A 20,645-nucleotide genomic window follows, 5' to 3' on the forward strand; every position below is an offset into this window, starting at 1 on the left:
ATGTAAGATCTGTGAATCAAGGTAAACTGGATGTGGTCAAACAAGAGATGGCAAGACTGAACATTGAACTAAAATGGATGGGAATGGGCAAATTTAACTCAGGGGATCACTACATCTATTACTGTGGGCAAGAGTCCCATAGAAGAAATGGCGTGGCCTTTATAGTTAACAAAAGAGTGAGGAAGGAAGTAATGGGATACAATCTCAAAGATGGCAGAATGATCTCAGTCCATTTCCAAGGCAAACCATTCAATATCACAGTAATCCAAGTTCATGCCCCAACCACTGATGCAGAAGAGGCTGAAGTGGACCAGTTCTATGAAGAACTACAACACCTTCTAGAACACCAAAAAAAGATGTCCTCCTCATCATAGGGGACTGGAATGCCAAAGCAGGAAGTCAAAAGGTAACCAGAACAACTGACAAGTTTTGCCTTGGAGAAAAAATGAAGCCGGGCAAAGGCTAATAGAGTTTTGTCAAGAGAACAAGATGGTCATAGCAGACACCCTCTTCCAACAACCTAAAAGGCGACTCTATACATGGACATCACCTGATGGGCAACAGAGATATCAGATTGGTTATATACTCTGCAGTCAGGTGGAGAAGCTCCTTACAGCTGACTGCGGCTCAGATCATGAGATACTCATTGCAAAATTCAGGCTTAAACTGAAGAAAACTGGGGAAGTCATTAGGCCATTCAGGTTTGACCTTGATCACATCCCTTATGAATATACAGTGGAAGTGAAGAATAGGTTTATGGAACTAGAGTTGATAGGCAGAGTGCATGAAGAACTATGGACGGAGGTTCATGACATTGTACAGAAGGCAGCAATCAGCATCATCCAAAAGAAAAAGAAATGCAAGAAAGCAAAGTGGCTGTCTGATGAGGCTTTACAAATAGCTGAGGAAAGAAGAGAAGCAAAAGACCAAGGTGAAAAGGAAAGATTCACCCAACTGAATGCAGATTTCCAGAGAACAGCAAGGAGAGATGAGGCCTTCCTGAAGAAACAATGCAAAGCAATAGAGGAAAATAATAGAATGGGAAGGACAAGAGATCTCTTCAAGAAAACTGGAGAAATCAAAGGAACGTTTTGTGTAAAGATGGCCATAATAAAGGACAAAACAGTAAGGATCTAACAGAAGCAGAAGAGATCAGGAAGAGGTGGCAAGAATACACAGAAGAATTATACAAGAAGGATCTCAATGTCCTTGACAACCATGATGGTGAAATCGCTGACCTTGAGCCAAACATCCTGGAGTGTGAAGTCAAATGGGCCTTAGAAAGCATTACTAACAACAAAGCGAGTAGAGAAGAATAGATGCTTTCAAGCTATGGTGCTAGAGAAGAATCTTGAGAGTCCCTTAGACTGCAAGAAGATCAAATCAGTCAGTCCTAAGGGAAATCAACCCTGACTGTTCCCTGGAAGGCCAGATGCTGAAGCTGAAGCTCAAATACTTTGGTCACCAAATGAGAAGACAGCACTCACTGGAAAAGATCCTAATGCTGGGAAAGACAGAAGACAAAAGAAGAAGGGGACGGCAAAAGATGAGATGGCTGGACAGCGTTACTGATGTAACTGACACAAATTTGAGCAGACTTTGGAGAATGGTGGAAGACAGGAGGGCCTGGTGTGACTTTGTCCATGGGGTTGCAAAGAATCAGACTTGACTGTGAAATGGAACAACAACAAAAAAACCCATAAAATATCTAAGATTCTTATTACTTGACATGGATTCTCCACAATAGAGACTCCTCTCTAAATACACTCTCCCTTTCATTCAGGATATTTCAAATTTTATGCCAATGACATGTCTTATCCAGCAATGACCAAAAGGAGTCCAGACTTCCAAAGGCCTAATTTTATTCATTTCCCTCAGTACTTTTTATATGATAAAGGTCTATCCCCTCTCATGTATAAAATATACAACTGGTATCCAATTATATGTCTTTATATGCTATATGATAGTTTTTGGTGACGTATTTAGAATGGTCTTTAAAAGTTCACAGAAGTCCCACTTCAAGTACTTTCTTATTTAAACAAGTATATATATATATATATATATATATATATATATATATATATATATATATATATAAACTTTTGATGTACTACATGGTTCATTTAACTGTAGTTTAAGAAGCTTGAAATAAATTTGAAAAATATATTTGTTAAGAGTAATTATAATTTCATAACAGTTGTAAACCTGGAAGCATCCACAGTTTCATTGTTTAAAAAGATCATGCTTCAGTTAATTTTAATAACTGTAATTCATAATAAATGCAATCCAGTGTGAGATTCTTAATAATGTAGAATCACAGTTTCCTGACTAGGAATATTAATAAGATGAGACAGAGGTATACAATCATACATTGGAAGCATTACTTATAAATACTCATGATCTATAATGAAATTGCATTAGAAATTAGAAATCTAAGGATTAACATGACATCAGACCACATGTAGAGATGAACGATTCCTACCTCAACCCCATCTATGTTCTTTTTATTTAGATATATGGAGGTAAGGTGTTGAAATGGGATTTGTAAATATAACCAATTTGTACACTTGAACTGGCTGGGTCTATGTGTATATACATGTGGAATGTTCAAGGCAGGGCTTTTTTGGTAGTAAAGTAAAGTAAGTAAAGTAAAATTTTATTTGTATCCCGCCCTCCCCCGCCGGAGCAGGCTCAGGGCGGCTAACAACAAAAAAGATAACAATACATTGATAAAACATTATACTAATGAACATTAATAATAAAACCACTTAATACATTAGTTAAAACAATTAATCTAATACATTAAATTAAACCTAACAATTGATGTAGACGGCGAGTGTTTCTTGTTATGCACTTATTGCTCAGCTGTTCGCGAATGCCAATTTAAAGAGGGCGGTCTTGCAGGCCCTGCGGAACTGGTCAAGGTTCCGCAGGGCCCGCACCTCCTCTGGGAGCTGATTCCAGAGATGTGGGGCCGCGGAAGAAAAGGCCCGTGTGCGGGTGTTCTGGAGTTTAATTTCTTTTGGCCCAGGGGTAGTCAATCTGTTTTTTCCTATCGACCTCAGTGCTCTCTGGGGCTCGTACGGGGAGAGACGGTCTCTCAGGTAGGTCGGTCCTCGGCCATGTAGGGCTTTAAAGGTAATAACCAGCACTTTGTACTGGACCCGGTATACAATCGGTAACCAGTGCAGTTCGCGTAGCCCCGGCCGTATATGTTCCCATCTTGGGAGACCAAGCAACAGCCTGGCCGCCGCATTCTGCACTAGTTGTAACTTCCGGGTCCGGCACAGAGGCAGCCCCATGTAGAGGGCATTACAGTAGTCCAATCTTGAGGTGACCGTCGCATGGATCACCATTGCTAGGTCCCGGTGCTCCAGGAAGGGGGCCAACTGCCTCGCCCGCCTCAGATGGAAGAATGCCGACTTGGCAGTGGCTGTTATCTGGGCCTCCATTGATAGTGAAGGCTCCAGTAAAACACCCAAACTCTTTACCCGCCGCGCCGCCTTTAGCGGCGCACCGTCAAAGGTCGGGAGAGATATTTCCCTCCCCAGGGCGCCACGACCCACACAAAGGACCTCTGTCTTCGCTGGGTTCAGCTTCAGCCCACTCAGTCTAAGCCACGTTGCAACAGCCTGTAAAGCCCGGTCCAGGTTCTCCGGGCGGAGGCGGGCTGGCCGTCCATTAGCAGATAGAGCTGGGTGTCATCTGCATATTGATGACAACCCAACCCAAACCTCCGGGCAATCTGGGCAAGGGGGCGCATATAGAGAAAAAGCCCAGCAGGAACTCATTTGCATATTAGGCCACACACCCTGATGTCACCATTGTTTTACATAGGGCTTTTCTGTAGAAAAAGCCCAGCAGGAATTCATTTGCCTATTAGGCCACACCCCCTGACAGCAAGCCAGTCAGTAATGCGTTCCTGTGCGTTCTTGCTCAAAAAAAGCCCTGGTTCAAGGGAAACTTCTTTGGATAGCACATTTCCTTGGACCTGAATCCTACATAAACTTTTATTTTAATCAATTGCTCTGTGAACATATGAGCAAACTGGTAACATTCATGAACGTTGAAAATATAAACAGTCAAGCAAACATTCACTTTATGTAACATTATAGTGCATACTTCTTTTTTCAGTTTTGGAGTCATGCAACCACAGAACAGAAACATACAATGAAGCTTACATAAAAATAGTATCCTTACCACACAAAGAAAAACATTTGTACCTTTTCCCTGATGGGTCTTCTTTTTTTCTCCAATCATTTCCAAAATAAATTAATAATCAGAAAAATCATGATATTCACAGCCTATCTTTGAGTAGCAAGAACAAAATCTTTGGCATGACTTCCTGGATGCCACCCATGTTAGTCTTCAGCCAGCTGTAGCTGGCCACATGGCTCCTTTGGAGAGTGGTTGCCTTGCAGCAGTCAAGTGTTTGGGCCAATCACTCCAGGGCTTGCTGTCCACTTGGAGGGGAGGTTCAAGCAGAGAATGGCATCACAGGCCATGCTCCACCTTCCCCTTCCTTATTTAAAGCAAAACCGTGTGCATTGATCCCTTGGTTTTATGTAGCTTTTTTCCTTGTCAGAGGCTTTTGCCCATTTAAACATCACAACCACATGTACTTCTTTAATTCCACACTGGGGATTGGAGCAACTTTCAAGGAGCATGAGCTTTTGCTTTGCCACTTTGGATCTGTGGTGGTTGGTGAAGCTTGGACTTCCTTCCCTCACCTTCAGAAGATGTGTGTGTGTGTGAGCACAGGCAGCTGGCAACTGGAGTCTTCACTGGAATATCTGGGACTCATCCTGATCTTAGCTTTGGCAGGGCCCCATGGAACAGGGACAGGGTTGTCAAGTTTAACTCAGAAAATATCTGGGGACTTTCGGGGTGGAGCCAGGAGATTTTCACATTCCCTAAAATAAATAAGTAAAAATACAACAGTGTAGTTCCCCTGAATTCAGCCTTCATTTCCTCATATCCTAGCAGCCCATGTCCCTGTACACACTCTCTCTCTCTCTCTCTCTCTCTCTCACACACACACACACAGACAGAAAGAGAGCAGCCAAAATAAACAGTCTGCAATCCCACACTTATGTGATCTCATTGGGACAATTTACTCATGAGTAGCTGAAGTTCCAAGTTCTATCAGACTAACACAGGGAAAGCAAAAGTTCTAGTTCCTCCTTTACTATACAAACAACTTCTAAAAGGATTGTGAAACAAATGGAGGGTTTCTGGAGTGCTACAGCAAAGGTTCTAGTTCCTCCTTTACTATGCAAACTTCTTCTAAAAGGATTGTGAAACAAACAGAGGGTCTCTGGACTGCTACAGCTTCACAGTTAACTGGGAGCAGCCATCTTGTTCTGCCAGCTCACCGCACCCCCATTCAGCCTGACTGGGTTAGATTTAAGGGCACAGACACACCAGCCAGAAAGCAAGCTATTCCAAGGTTCCTCTAGTTCTAAAGTGAAAAGGCAGGTGGAGGTTGTGGGGCGGGGCTCCCCCCCCCCTGCCGGCCAGCTGACTGGTGGTGGGAAGGAGCCTGCAAAACCAGGGGATCCCCCACTGAGACCTGAGGATTGGCAAGCCTACACAGCGATTGGGCAGTGGGTGGCATGCACCTTTAAAGGGTTTGTAATTAGTGGATTTCTTTCTGGCTGCTGGCTACTTTCTCTTTTATTGTATTGCTAATCAGGGCTGGTTCTATTTGGAGCTACCTTTTTACATCAAATAGCACCCCCACCCAAAAAAATAGGTCAGAACAGGTATCCAGGGCTGGTTTTAGCAGCTTTGTGGTGAAAGTCAAACCACAGCATGTGTGCTATATGTGCTGATCAGATTCAGGCCATCAGGCACTGGTGATCCTCAGGTTATAAGATTCACTCTCAGCTTTGGTAAAACTATAATGTTCTTCTCTTTAGTTCTTGCAGGCTGGTGGAAGACTGTTTGGATCATCAGGCATAGTATTGCCTTTTGGGCTGAATCACATGCTGCTTTTTTGGGCTGCAGTGATGCCTTGGGCCTGGACAAACAGCTGCAGACCTGCTGGATGCGATGAGAGGGTATGTGTTGGACCACCCTCCTGTCTGTTATCTCGGATCAAGCCTTCTGCATTGGTCTCTCATTATTCAGCTTGGTGATAACATCCCAACACAAAAGGGCATAGTTTTAGCATGCACAGTAGCTGTGGACTTGGAAATGTTTTGTTCAAGGGTTCTGAACAGTAAACTGTTTTAGTCTAAGCTCCTAGAGCAGAGGTGTCAAATGTCTGGCCGATGGGCCAAAACTGACCTACTCAGCACTTTATTCAGCCCCCCAGGGCTCTTTAATCCCCCCTCCTATCCTCACACTTTGAAGCTCCAAGGCTGCCAAAGTTCCCTGCTCTTTCTGCCTTGTCTATGCTGGCTGCAGCAGGAAGCAAAGCTGCAAGGAAGATGTGGAATGGATTTTCCATTAAGGTCTCTGTGCCCAGATAGATAGGGCAAAGAGACCTTAATGGAAAATCAACTCCACATTTTTCTTTTAATTTTGTCTGTGTTGCAATGTGTTTCAATGGAGTGGAGATCAGGTTCACTTTCAGCGTTACTATAGCCAGCTGAAGCTCATGCTTCCTGGAGTTTTGCCCTTGCAAATAAAGGGTTGATGCTTTGAGCCAGCTTGTCTCTGCTCAATGGACCTGACCTAGTGAGTACTCAATCCTGGGAACCCACATTGCAAGCTGGAGATACATTCCAACTCTATGATTCTAAGTAAGAAACTGAGACAAGTGAGACAAAATGGAGATATAGGGGCTGCTTAGTTCACAACAGGCCTATGGTGGCAACAGTAGTGACTAAGGCAGACTAAAATGAGGGTCAACCCAGACAAGGCTGGTTGAGAAGGCTATTGCTACTGGACTGGTTAATAGAGAATAGTTGGCATTTGCAAAACAATTTAAGAAGTTGACAGCAAATTGGTGTAGTGTCTTTCTATCACCAGCACTTGGTTTGCAGACTTACATCTTTCTTCAGCTCCGCCATCTTTGCCTCAGTAATCCATACTTTTGTAACTTCATGTTTAGAAGATTTTAAAATGTTCTCTATTGGCCTGCCTTTGAAGATAATCTAAATACTTTCATTGTTTCAGAATGTGGTGGCCTTATTATTATTGGTACTAGCCAGCAGGAACATATCTCACCTATTCTAAAACAGCTATGTTGGTGCCCAGTTTCGTTTCTATTCAAGGTGCTGGTTATGGCCTTTAAACCCCTTCACAGCCTAGCACCCACATGTCTAAAAATGACAGTCTCTTCCCATATGTCCCTTTGTGCCAACTAGGGGTGTCAGAGATCCTGCACATTCAGATCATCCCATAGTCACCAACTGTAAACATGTCAATGATTGATCAGAGCAACTTAATATAACCTGCTTGGCATCAGTCAAAGCCTGTGCCTTTTCCACTGTAGATCTCACTCTGTGGAATATGCTCCCTGTGAAGCTGTGGGGGACACTGGCTCTAGGCATTTTCAGGTAGCACTGCAAGGCCATTTTATTTTTCAAGGAATTCAATGGGTAAGCCTATGAATACCCTAGAATAAATGTGTCATCTTTAAGATGCTGTAACAGACTAACATGGACAATCATCTGGAATTAGTGCCATTCAGTAGCGACCCTATGAAAAATATAACATGTACTCAGGCCACAGCTAAAAGGGTTAGAGTAGTAGAGAAAGGTGAACAAAGACTGCTAATACTTAAGGGAAATGCTTGAAGTATACAAGGTAGTCAGGGCTGGAGATGGGTCACCTTATCCAGTCTGAACCCCCTCTTTAGCTTACAACAAGGCAATTAGATGTTCTGTGAGTCATTCCTGACCATTTTTTTTTCTAGGACAGACAGCAATTATTGAAAAACAAGGCTATACATCCCCAATTGCACAAAGGATTTTAAATGTTTGTACCAAGTGCATTTTAATGCACATCTGTTGTTTTGATACATCTTAAGTAGGATTTGAAAGGAATTGTTTGAAAATGTAGCTCTCTGAGCTTTGTGACAAATAAAAAATACTAATGGGAAGAATTGTTTCTCATGGCTAAGGAATTTTCAGAGTGACACTGAGTCACAATTTATTTGCTTGAATAAACATCCCAAATGAATGCTGCATAAAAGAAAAATATTGCTTTTGCTAAAATAAATACATGTTAAAATGAGCGTGGATACAGATGGCTTTAGCACTTAGTGAAATAAATAGAGCTAAGACTGAAATAAATGTAAGACACTGAAAGAAGCACACAAGTGTTTTACAGAACATGATAAAATGAATACTGCTCCATTTAAAACTGATTGACAGGTAATGAACTATAAAATCTATATTGAAATGAGAATGGCAGAGAAAGAATGACACATGGCTCTTTCAGTGTAGTCATACATCTGAAAGATGGGAAATGTTCTAAGAAAACAGTTCACTAAAATTAAGCTAATGAAAGATTAATGAAAATTCTATGTGTGCTGATTGCATTAGTAAGTGTGAGACAGAATAGCATGGTAGTTTAACATTATTAAACAGATGCTTCTGTGTATATGTGCATGCGTAGATATAAGATATCAGGAAGATAAAGACAGATATCAAGAAAACAAAATGCATTCATGCACCTCATTTTTAGTTCATTCAAATAGGTCATGATGGGTGTGATATACTGGACTTTATATAGGAAGCTTTCACGTGTGCCCAGGCAGCAGCGGGAAGTGCTAGAGACTCTTGATTGATTTGAACACTAAAGCAGTAACCAATGAACAGTCTTGGCACGAAACTTGACGGCTGTGATTTGGCATGGGAATTGGCGGGGGGGGGTTCATTTGCATGTATATAAGCGGGGTTGTGGCCCCACCATTTTGTCTTAGTATGTAGTTACCAATAAAGCATGTTCCTGTTTGAACTCAAATGGCAGTATTGAACATAGTATTTAACAGTAGTCAATAAAGATTTTTTTTAAAAAAAAATAGTTTGTATGTATTTGTTTCTATATGGAAATTTGAAAGTAAATCATGACCAGCAATTTTTAAAATTGCTTACCTTCTTAACAGAATCCACACAGTATAACTTGCATGTCACAATAGAATACTTCATCTTTAATTGGAAACTAACATATTCATTATCAAAAAAAAAAAAAAAACCACACTCACCTCAGTGGATATGTGCACTGTTCCAACGCTTTTCACTGCTTCTCTTTCACCAGTGGCTACTGCTTATTCTCAGGTCCAAGTTTCTTTGTCTTCACTGTCTTTGGCCTCATTTACTTTAATTTCCATTTAAAGTAATCTATGACTGTGTTATCATGGCATCATCAACAAGAGAGTTACCATATGCAGTTGGATTAATTGAAATTAGAGTAAATGAGACTAAGAGCAGTGAAGGTAAAGAGCAATGTCAACAGCAGCAACACTGAACCAAAACATTTAACCTTAAATTCAAACTCACTTCCTGACATAGAGTTAACAAAGAAAACAGAGAACAGAAGTTTGATAATGTTTTCAAGCATGACTGCATTTAGGACTCTCTTTCCCCCTGTCTATATTAAACAGATCTCAGGAAACAGACCCTTCTGAAATGCATATCTATATCCACTGTGAAGAACACTGAGTCATGCAACAATTTACTCATTCAATTTAATGCTTATTCAGAAGAATTAACAACTGTTTGCTATTCAAGGGCAGATGTTTCTGAGCATTATCTGAGCTTGTCAGCACTAAAAGAAAATGGATTTGTTTCCCTTCACATCACAAAGCAAACTACTGAAATATCTGAATTGCCTAAATTAATGCCCAAATTCCATTGTTTTCAATGAGCCTTAAGATAGCATAATTCACTGCTGATTGAGTTCTACCAACAGAACACTGGTAGCTAAAATGTGGAGTCACAGTGTAGGGAAATGTATGCTATCCATAAATCAGTCAAATGTAGGATGTCCATCCCAATGGAAACACGTGGAAGTATCATGTTTCTCATATAAAAGTATTCAAATAGACAGATGAATGGCATAGACACATAGGCGGAGAGTGTATTTTAGCTCGCCCGCGGAGCTTGATGGACCCGGAACGGTTCCTAACGGCCTTGCGGGATACCTGGCCCACTGGTGATTCCCTGGATGATCTGGTAGAGTCCTGGAACGATGGACTCTCCAGAGCCATCGAGGTGATCGCACCTAGGTGCCCTCTGCGCCCCCGCCTGAAGCTGTCACCCTGGTTTAACCAGGAGCTGCAGCAATTAAAGTGGGGACTCAGACGACTGGAGAGACAATGGCGGCATACTCAAGACGAAGTGACCCGAACATCTTATAGAGAGAGTTTGAAGGCCTATGAGATGGCAATCAAATCCGCAAAGAAAGCACACTTTGCAGCCAAGATTGCATCCGCAACTTCGCGCCCGGCACAATTGTTTGTTATAATTCAAGAACTTACAACGCTGCCACAAGGCAGGCCAAGTTCTATTGAATTGGAAATAGGCTGTGAGGCTTTTGCAAAATATTTTGCGGATAAGATCGCATCACTCCGCCTCGACCTCCCCGTCAGTTTTGAGACAGTTAGCGTAACCGAGGCCCCGAGCATGTCTTCGGATCACATTCTGGATGGTTTTAGCCCCCTCAGCCTGGAGGAAGTCGACAGGATTCTCTTATCTGCTCGCCCAACAACTTGTAAACTGGACCTATGCCCTTCCTGGCTTATTAAATCTTGCCACAGGGATCTCAGATATCCTGTACGGGATATCATAAATAGATCCCTGACGGAAGGGCTTTTTCCAACGCCGCTTAAAGAGGCAGTGGTCTGCCCCCTCCTTAAAAAAACATCTCTAGATCCGGCCCAATTGGCACACTATCGGCTGGTTTCAAATTTGCCCTTTTTGGGCAAACTTATTGAGAGGGCAGTGGCAAGGCAGCTACAGACTTTCCTGGAGGACGCTTCCATCCTTGACCCACTTCAGTCCGGCTTTTGCCCGGGCCATGGGACGGAGACGGTGTTGGTTGCCCTGGTAGATGACCTTCAACGGCATCTGGATCGGAGTGCTGATGTTGTTGGACCTATCGGCGGCATTCGATACAGTCGACCATCGGTTACTGACTTGCCGCCTCGCCGACGCGGGGATTCAGGGGCTGGCCTTGCAGTGGCTTTCCTCTTTCCTTGAAGGTCGGGGACAAAGGGTCATGATTGGGGGGGGGAGCTATCCCAGAGGCGCACACTTGACTGTGGTGTGCCCCAGGGAGCGGTTCTCTCCCTGATGTTATTTAACATCTATATGCGACCCCTTGCCCAGATTGCCCGAAGGTATGGGCTGGGGTGTCACCAGTATGCTGATGAAACCCAGCTTTATCTGCTTATGGACAGCCGACTGGTCTGCACCCCAGATCGGGCACTACAGGCCATGGCTGAGTGGCTCAGACTGAGTGGACTGAGATTAAATCCTGCGAAGACAGAGGTCCTTTGCTTGGGTCGTCGGGGACCGGGGAGGGAAATCCCCTTGCCAGCTTTTGACGGTGCGCCGCTGATGGCAGCGGATAGGGTACTACTGGGGCCTTCCCAGTAGCCTGGGGGTACTACTGGAGCCTTCCCTAAAGATGGAGGCTCAGATAGCAGCCACTGCCAAGTCCGCGTTTTTTCATCTTAGGCAGGCAAGGCAGTTGGCTCCCTTCCTGGATCGCGACGACCTAGCAACAGTGATTCATGCTACGGTCACCTCGAGGTTGGACTACTGCAATGCCCTCTACATGGGGCTGCCCCTGTGCCGAACTCGGAAATTGCAGCTGGTGCAGAATGCCATGGCCCGGCTGTTATTGGGCCTCCCAAGATGGGGGCACATTCGGCCGGGTCTTCGGGCTCTGCACTGGCTCCCAATAACATACCGAGTCCGGTACAAGGTGCTGGTTATTACCTTTAAAGCCCTATATGGCCTGGGACCTGCCTACCTGAAGGACCGTCTCTCCCCACACGTTCCCCAGAGAGTACTGAGGTCGGGAACTCAAAACCTTCTCACTATCCCTGGGCCAAAAGAAGTCCGCCTTAAATCAACTAGAGACAGGGCCTTTTCTGTTATGGCCCCTACATGGTGGAACCAGCTGCCGGAGGAGGTGAGGGCCCTGTGGGACCTTATTCAGTTCCGCAGGGCCTGTAAGACAACCCTCTTCCGGCTAGCTTACACCTAACTGAGATGGGAAACAAATGTAGCTTACTAGACTCTTGCTAATTATACTGTTATAAGATTTGATGTTTTAAGGTTTTAAATGTTTTGACTATTTTAACTGCGTATATATGTAAATGTTAATTCAAATTCTGTTTTATTGTCTGTTGTGAGCCGCCCTGAGCCATCTCTGTGGGAAGGGCGGGATACAAATCATAAAATAAATAAATAAATAAAATAACTATTTAAAATTCTGTCAAAGTATATCTAAATATGCAAATACAAAACATCTCCAATAAGATAATCCTGCTTCAGTGTATATAGCTTTATAGTTTAAGTTCACAGTGCAATGTTCTCACTGTATTACTAAGTACTGAGTTAGAGCACAAGACTAAAGATAACAAATTAAAACATGAACATAGGGTTCCCATTCCCCCAGCCTTGGCAGGGTTTCTCCAAATGTTGGGGCCTCTAACCCACCTTTAAGGAACTAGCCAGTGGGAAGCCCTGCCCCTGAAGAGCACCCATGTGCTCAACACACCCAGCATGGTGACATCATTTCTCAGTTTTTCCTGAATGCTAGAGCACCCCCTGCACAACATGCCTAGTATGATGATAGAAGAAAATATTGGATTTATATCCCACCCTATTGTCAAGCGAGTGGATCTCAAAGTAATCAGTCCTTGATTTGAAACAAAGTATGATTTATTCGATAATCCAGGTTTGAGCTGAGGATTGGAACTGATGCATAGTAACAGTGAAAGGCATACTTAAAGGTGACACATCAAAGCGTTTGCTAAACAAGACTACATTCTCTAAACAATGCTACATTCACGTGTGAAGATTCACACGGCAATCTCTTATCTCTCTTGTGGTTTCTTTCCTTGAGGTCAGGCCTGAGAACCATCCCTGGAGGCGCTCTATCTTCAAAGAGCAAATTCTTGTATTTGTTAGTAAAAGCGAGATGTGCAAACTACCCCCTAAATATTCCCTGCTTTGATGTGCCCATCTTGGCTTTCGTTAGTAACAGTCATGAAGCTTTACAGATACATTCAATTGCAATATTTCATTAGCATTAGATTATAGAAAGAAAGATTCACATTGCTTGACACCTATACTCTGAATCTGAGTCTCAGAGCGGTCACAATCTCCTCTACCTTCTCCTCACACACAACAGACACCTTGTGAGGTAGGTGGGGCCAAGAGAGCTCTTACAGCAGCTGCCCTTTCAAGAACAACTCCTGTGAAAGCTATGGCTAACCCAAGGCCATTCCAGCACACATACAAGTGGAGGCGTGGGGAATCAAACCCAGTTCTCCCAGATAAGAGTCCACGCACTTAACCACTACACCAAACTGGCTCTCTGTTGCCTCTGGGTGATGTCGTCACACCACACACACAAAGTGTGTATGAAGAATCACCCATGCAAGGCCATCATCCCCCACTGGGAGCCAGGTTCAGCAACCCTAGGTGAACCTGAAGTATTTTCAAGAGTCATCAGTACAGTTTGCAATTTATGATCAAATGGCAGTCCTAACACAGGGTGAGTAGTGAGAAATAATAGTGCAAAGGTCTTTATTTTTCCTTATGGGGAAACATTTAAGGAGAAATTTCCAGAAACAGAAGTTTATTCTAATTTTCCTGTATTACAAAATCAGATTATAAATATATCCTTGCAAGAGGAAGCTGTTTGGGAGCTAAGGACATGATTGTATGCAGACATCTCCTCTGGGAAGGCAGTCATCTTTGACCATGTGCTCACTCAGAGAGCTACAGACAGCTGCAAGGTAATAGAAACTCTGCAAAGATTTCTAACACCCTAAGCTTAAGGAGCATGTCCTATTTTAACACCTGGTAGGGCAAGTATAGTGAGAGGGACAGAGGATTTGCGCTTTTACCCAGTTCATTTCCCTTGCTCAAATCTGGAGCAATGCTAAAAGTATGCTTGTAAACATTTTATTTGTGATAAATATTTTATAACTTTGGGTTCTGGGAGTGGTTTTCCACATAAACCTTCACATAAACTTTCACCATCTCAGGTATACTATTTTAAAAAGGACACCAGGAAGGACGGAAGACAGTTGGCAAGCAGCTATTTCTCCAGAGGCGCCATGGTGGACCAGGCACCAGGCAGTGGGAGACACTGACAGAGTTTTCCCACAGAGCTTACCGCGGAGCGACGTCCCTCTTCACCGCGCAGTGTCTGCGCGGATTTCCCACCAATTGCTCCACATAACCAGGAAGACTTGCTAATGTAAACTGGTTTTTAGCAGTTTACATCTGCAACGCAAAAGGTCCAGCACTTCCTGGTTCTGCGGAGCAGTTGGTGGGAAATCCACGCAGATGCTGCACGGTGAAGAGGGACGTGGCTCCGCGGTAAGCTCTGTGGGAAAACCTAACAGGTCAAGGCCTCTGAGCTTTGAAAGGGAAGCTGGGAGTCCTAATCCTCCCAGTGGGAAATCCTAACAGTGATCAGGTGGTGGAGGTGGGCTACCCTAGAGAAAAACAGAAGTCCCTCCAGGGAGTTGGGAACCCTTAGGAGGGCAAGGCAGAACAGGGCCTGCAAGTCAGAGGAGTGATTCACTTGGTTAGATTTTATTTATATCTGATTTGGACTTAAGCTAGGTCATCCAAACTATGTTAAACTACTATGCTACAGAAGATCACTATAAAAATACCAACTACAGTCAAGCACATAGAATTAGAAAAACTTACCAAAGGAAACTTGAGTATGTTGTTGAGGCCAAGTAACTGGAAAGAAAATGAGTCAAATTCAGTATAGTTGCCCCTTCTGTATCAGTTCCATACTTCATTGGTTATGTCTACAACTGGAGTACCACTTGACTATTCAGATGCAGCAATAATAGCATATCAATATTTAAGAACCAGGTCAAGGCTTCACCTTCTATCACACACATGAAGTACGGTACTTGTTTGGAGACAAGACTGAGTGATCATAGTATTGACCACAGATGGTGGTTGGCATCTCTCTCTCGGCTTGGCTTCGCAAATGAAGATTTAAGAAGGGTGCAATAGTCCACGTCAGCTGCAGGCTCGCTGGTGGCTGACAAGGCCAATGCGGGACAGGCAGGTCCGGCCACAGTGGCTGCAGGGAAAAGTCTGATTTAGGGTTGGTGCTGTAGCAGTGCGATTCTTCCTCAATCTCCTTTTGTCATCAAGACCAGCTATGCATGCGTTCTCAAAAGAAGAGACAGCCTGGTGGATGGTGTGCCTCCATGCTTTGCGATCTGAGGCTAGGTTAGACCACTGGTGATGGTTGATGCGACAGGTGCCAAGGGATTTCTTCAAGGAGTCCTTGTACCTCTTCTTTGGTGCCCCTCTATTTCGATGGCCGGTGGAGAGTTCGCCATACAGGGCAATCTTGGGAAGGCGGTGGTTTTCCATCCTAGAAATATGCCCTGCCCAGCGCAGCTGCGTCTTCAACAGCAGTGCCTCGATGCTGGTAACCTCCGCCCGCTTGAGAACTTCAGTGTTGGTCACAAAGTCACTCCAGTGGATGTTGAGGATGGTGCAAAGGCAGCGCTGATGAAAGCGCTCAAGGAGTCGCAGGTGATGACGGTATAAAACCCACGATTCGGAGCTGTAGATGAGGGTTGTCATCACAACCGCTTTGTAAACATTGATCTTTGTGCCTTTTTTCAGATGCTTGTTGCTCCACACTCTTTTGTGCAGTCGGCCAAAGGCACGGTTTGCCTTTGCCAGCCTGTTGTCAATCTCCTTGTCAATCTTAGCATCTGAGGAGATGATGCACCCCAGGTAGCTGAACTGCTGGACTGTCTTCAGAACTGATTCACCCACAGTGATGCAGGGAGGGTGATAATCTTCCTGGGGTGCAGGCTGGTGGAGAACTTCTGTCTTCTTCAGACTAACTTCTAGGCCGAATAGCTTGGCAGCCTCTGCAAAGCAGGACGTCATATGCTGCAGAGCTGATACCGAGTGGGAGACGAGTGCAGCATCATCAGCAAACAGTAGCTCTCGGATAAGTTTTTCCATTGTCTTGGAGTGGGCCTTTAGTCGCCTCAGGTTGAACAGGCTGCCATCGGTGCGATAGCGGATGTAGACACCATCGTCATCATCTAGATCTACTGCGGCTCTTTGAAGCATCATGCTAAAGAAGATCGTAAAGAGAGTTGGCGCGAGAACGCAGCCTTGCTTTACACCTGTGCCTATTGGGAAGGTCTCCGAGAGGTCGTTGCAGTGTCTGACTTGGCCTCGCTGGTCTTCGTGTAGCTGGATGATCATGCTGAGGAACCTTGGGGGCATCCTAAACGTTCCAAGATTTGCCACAGGCCTTTCCTGCTAACGGTATCGAAAGCTTTGGTAAGGTCTACAAAAGTCACATACAGAGCCTTGTTCTGTTCCCTGCATTTCTCTTGGAGCTGCCTGAGAACAAATACCATGTCGGTCGTGCTCCTGTTAGCTCTGAAGCCGCACTGGCTCCCTGGGAGGAGTTCTTCTGCAATGGCGGGCACCAGTCTGTTCAAGAGTATTCTGGCAAGGATTTTGCCTGCGATGGAGAGCAGGGTTATCCTCCGGTAGTTGGAGCAGTCTGACTTTTCCCCTTTGTTCTTGTATAGGGTGATGATGATTACATCGCGAAAGTCCTGTGGTAATTTGCCTTGTTCCCAGCAGGAGACAAGTACTTTGTGAAGTGAGCTATGTAGTACTGTGCCCCCATGCTTCCAGATCTCTGGTGGAATTCCATCAACACCTGCTGCCTTGCCACTTTTCAGTTGCTTGATGGCTTTAACAGTCTCTTCTAGAGTGGGGATCTCATCCAACTCTGTTTTCAATGGTTGAAGTGGGGTGAGGTGAATTGCTGAATCTTGAACTACGCGGTTGGCACTGAAGAGAACCTGAAAATACTCCGACCACCGGTTCAATATGGATGCCTTGTCTGTGAGGAGCACTTGGCCGTCTGCACTACGCAAGGGACTCTGAGTCTGATATGATGGACCATATACTGCCTTCAGGGCTTCGTAGAACCCTCTTAAATCACCAGTGTCTGCACACAGCTGGATTCTCTCAGCAAGCTTGGTCCACCACTCGTTCTGAATGTCTCAAAGCTTGCACTGGAGGTTGCTACATACAGCGCGAAAGGTTGCTTTTTTCCCAGGACAGGAGGGCTGAGCAAGATGTGCTTGGTAGGCAGATCTCTTTTTCGCCAGTAAATCTTGGATCTCTTGATTGTTCTCATCAAACCAGTCCTTGTTCTTCCTTGTGGAGAACCCGAGGACTTCTTCAGAGATCTGCAGGATGGTAGTTTTTAGGTGTTCCCAGAGTGCTTCTGGAGAAGGATCTGTGGGGCAACTGGGGTCCTCAATTCTTGACTGGAGTTTTGCCTGGAAGGCAGCTTTAACTTCAGCTGACTGGAGACTGCCAACCTGAAACTTCGTCCGAGGGATACCTCCTCTCCTGGGTGTGGGTTTAATGTGAAGACGGAGATTGCAGCGTACAAGACGATGATCCGTATGACATTCTGCACTGGGCATTACTCGGGTGTGTAAGACATCTCGAAGGTCTCTCTGGCGTACCAGAATGTAGTCGATAAGGTGCCAGTGCTTGGACCGTGGGTGCATCCAGGTTGTCTTCAGACTGTTCTTCTGCTGGAAGATAGTGTTGGTGATGGTGAGCTGGTGCTCCATGCAGAATTCTAGCAGGAGCCGCCCGTTGTCATTGCAGTTGCCAATGCCGTGTTTGCCAAGTACTCCTTTCCAGGCTTCCGAGTCTTTACCTACTCTGGCATTGAAGTCGCCAAGGATGATCACCTTGTCCTCTGTAGGGGTCTTCCGTACGAGGTTGTGTAGATCAGCATAGAACTTGTTCTTTTCTGCAGGATCTGCTTGAAGGGTTGGGGCATACACACTGAAGAGTGTTGCATGCTGCTTGTTTTGAAGTGGGAGGCGCATGGACATGATGCGATCTGAGTGACCTGTTGGCAGGTTTTCGAGTTTGGAGGCAATGGAGTTCCTGACCATGAAGCCAACGCCAGAAAGGCGGCTCTCAGCCTTTGACTTACCTGACCAGTAGAGGGTATAGCCAGCACCGTGTTCTTGAAGACTACCTTCCTCAGGGAAACGGACCTCACTGAGAGCTGCTATGTCGATATTCAACCTGAGAAGTTCGTGGGCAACTAGAGCAGAGCGTCGTTCAGGGCGACCACTGTCTACTGTGTCAAGCATGGTTCTGATGTTCCAACACGCAAGCTTTAATCTTTGCACACTTTGTGAGGCAGGTGCATGCCTTTTCTTTGTTGTTATTTTTTGACCGCAAGTAAGGATGCCCGTTGACCACGGCTAGCCAAGTGGGGTGGAGGAGACGAGCTTTGTTTAGGCCACCTTTTCTAGGCCCCTCTCCGTGTGGAGCAAGCAGTGCTGTCCCTAGATAAGGCTGCTTGGTTGTTCAGGGTGCTGCCGAAAAATGCTTTCGTCTCCGGGTTAGCATCAGGCGACCAATACCCTGAACCGCCTACATGCAGGATCGGGACTGCGGCTTCCAGTGGCACCTTCCACCTGCCGTTTTGCCCCTTGCCCATCGCTGCAGGACTTGATGCATTGTGGGTTGTGTATGTGGATATGCCCTTCAGGCCTGCGCAGAAGAATTTTTTAGGTGAAGCCCAGTGTGCGCGGTACTGGCTCCACCCTTTTACCTGGGGGTCATCTGCCATGGCCCAGTAAGCCGGGACGCCGGCAGCGAATCCTCCAGGTGGTAGGTGTTACATTAACGAGCTCTATCTGCCCGGGTTTGATGTTAGAGTTTTCCTTCTCTTAGGCTGGCAAGGTTGGTGGGCCCAGCCTGCCCATCCGGTTATACCGCCGGACAATTCGGTCGCACCATGATGTAGCAAACTCTGTGAAAAATGGGGGGGACCAGCGAGAAGGTGTTGCTACGGATGCAGTAATGCAGGAGAGGCCATTGCAATGACCATCTGCCAGGCATAGCCAGACAGTGACCACGCGGCATTCACTACACTGGGAGAGGAGAGGCTATGTATTGCGCATACACTTTCCCTTGGGGGGTAGGATACCCAGAGGGAGCCCACCCCCCCCCCCCAAGGTGGTTGGCATACAACTGTTCTATCTACTCTTTACTTCACATAGACTCTGAAATTGTACTCTAGTAAAGCTAAATTTCCTCCCTAATGCTAGTGTATTTTTATAAGCTGCTGATTTATATTTATACAATAAAGCTGCAGAATACTAAAGATCATTGGAAGCTGGTTTACAGTTGCTTCCATTGGACTTATTGTTCATGTCACAAATGTGGCCATGCTTTCTAAAATACGTTTATTTCTAGCAACCCCCCCCCCCCCCGAAATATTAACTTGAATTTAAAAGCAGATTTTGAATTCCATTTGGGAATGTATACACTGTGAAAAATGTTTCTCATCATGTTTCTCATAATGCATAATCTGTTCACATTAATATGCATTGTTTCTTCATAATCTCATTAATGAAGTCCAAAGCCCATTCAACAATGAGAAAACCCCTGCTATTTGCTGGAGTGCTGTGTTTTGCTAATAAATCAAACCATATTTTTTCTGTTTCATCTTCAGTATGCTTTTGAAGTTTCTCCAGAACTTATTTCTGACTTTGTGACTTTGTGACATTTTAGTTAGTTGTTTTTTTTTTTTTCCAGTATCATTGTGCATTATAGAGTATTAGTTGAGTAGATGAATACTTTCATCCAAAGCGCTGGATTTGGGGCTTGGCTTGGATTTGTACTTTCTTTGAGCATTCAGTGGTACTTACAGAAGAGTATTGTGCAATTTCCTGGAGTCTTTTGCAGAATTCTCCATTGGCATTAATGATGCTGAGTCTAAGATCTGCCACAAGGATGTTAAAATTAAGTGGACCCTCCTCCTCCTTCATGTTTTCATGAAGATTAACACATATGCATCTTTCCTTGTGCAGACGATATCTTTTTCATGTTGAAGATATCGCCGCGTCAACCATAGTTAAACAATGTTATCTGCAGATTGATTCAGGTGGGTACCCATGTTGATCTGAAGCAACAAAACTAAGGGGGATTCTACATTCATGTTTCAGCCAGATTTTCTGTGAACTGAAGCTGCCTTATAGAAATCAGGATTATTTCGTACCATTTACACTACTGGTCGTGATCGCAACACAATGGTTGTATTGATGCGCTTCATCCACAAGGTGGCGCCATCGCTCTTATTTTCACATCTGTGGTGCCCTGCTGGTGTGAATTTCAATATCGACAAAACTTTACTTGTAATACAGCAGATTCAAACAGGCTGGTTTTAAGTAGTAGAACAAAATTAGTTGGTCTTAGCCAGCACCTTCCCGCCCACGTCGTCGTTAGTCGGCTTAGGGCGGGGGCCGTGTTTTGCCTCCCCGGATGGAGCAAGGCAAACAGTCCCTGCCCATCCGGGCACTTTGCAGGGCGCAGTCGGGGCTTTATAAGCCCGATCACGCCTGAGAGCACGCACTTCGCAGCGTCGTTGGCCCTCCC

The sequence above is a fragment of the Heteronotia binoei genome, chromosome 8, assembly GCF_032191835.1.
Source record: "Heteronotia binoei isolate CCM8104 ecotype False Entrance Well chromosome 8, APGP_CSIRO_Hbin_v1, whole genome shotgun sequence".
Taxonomy (NCBI): domain Eukaryota; kingdom Metazoa; phylum Chordata; class Lepidosauria; order Squamata; family Gekkonidae; genus Heteronotia; species Heteronotia binoei.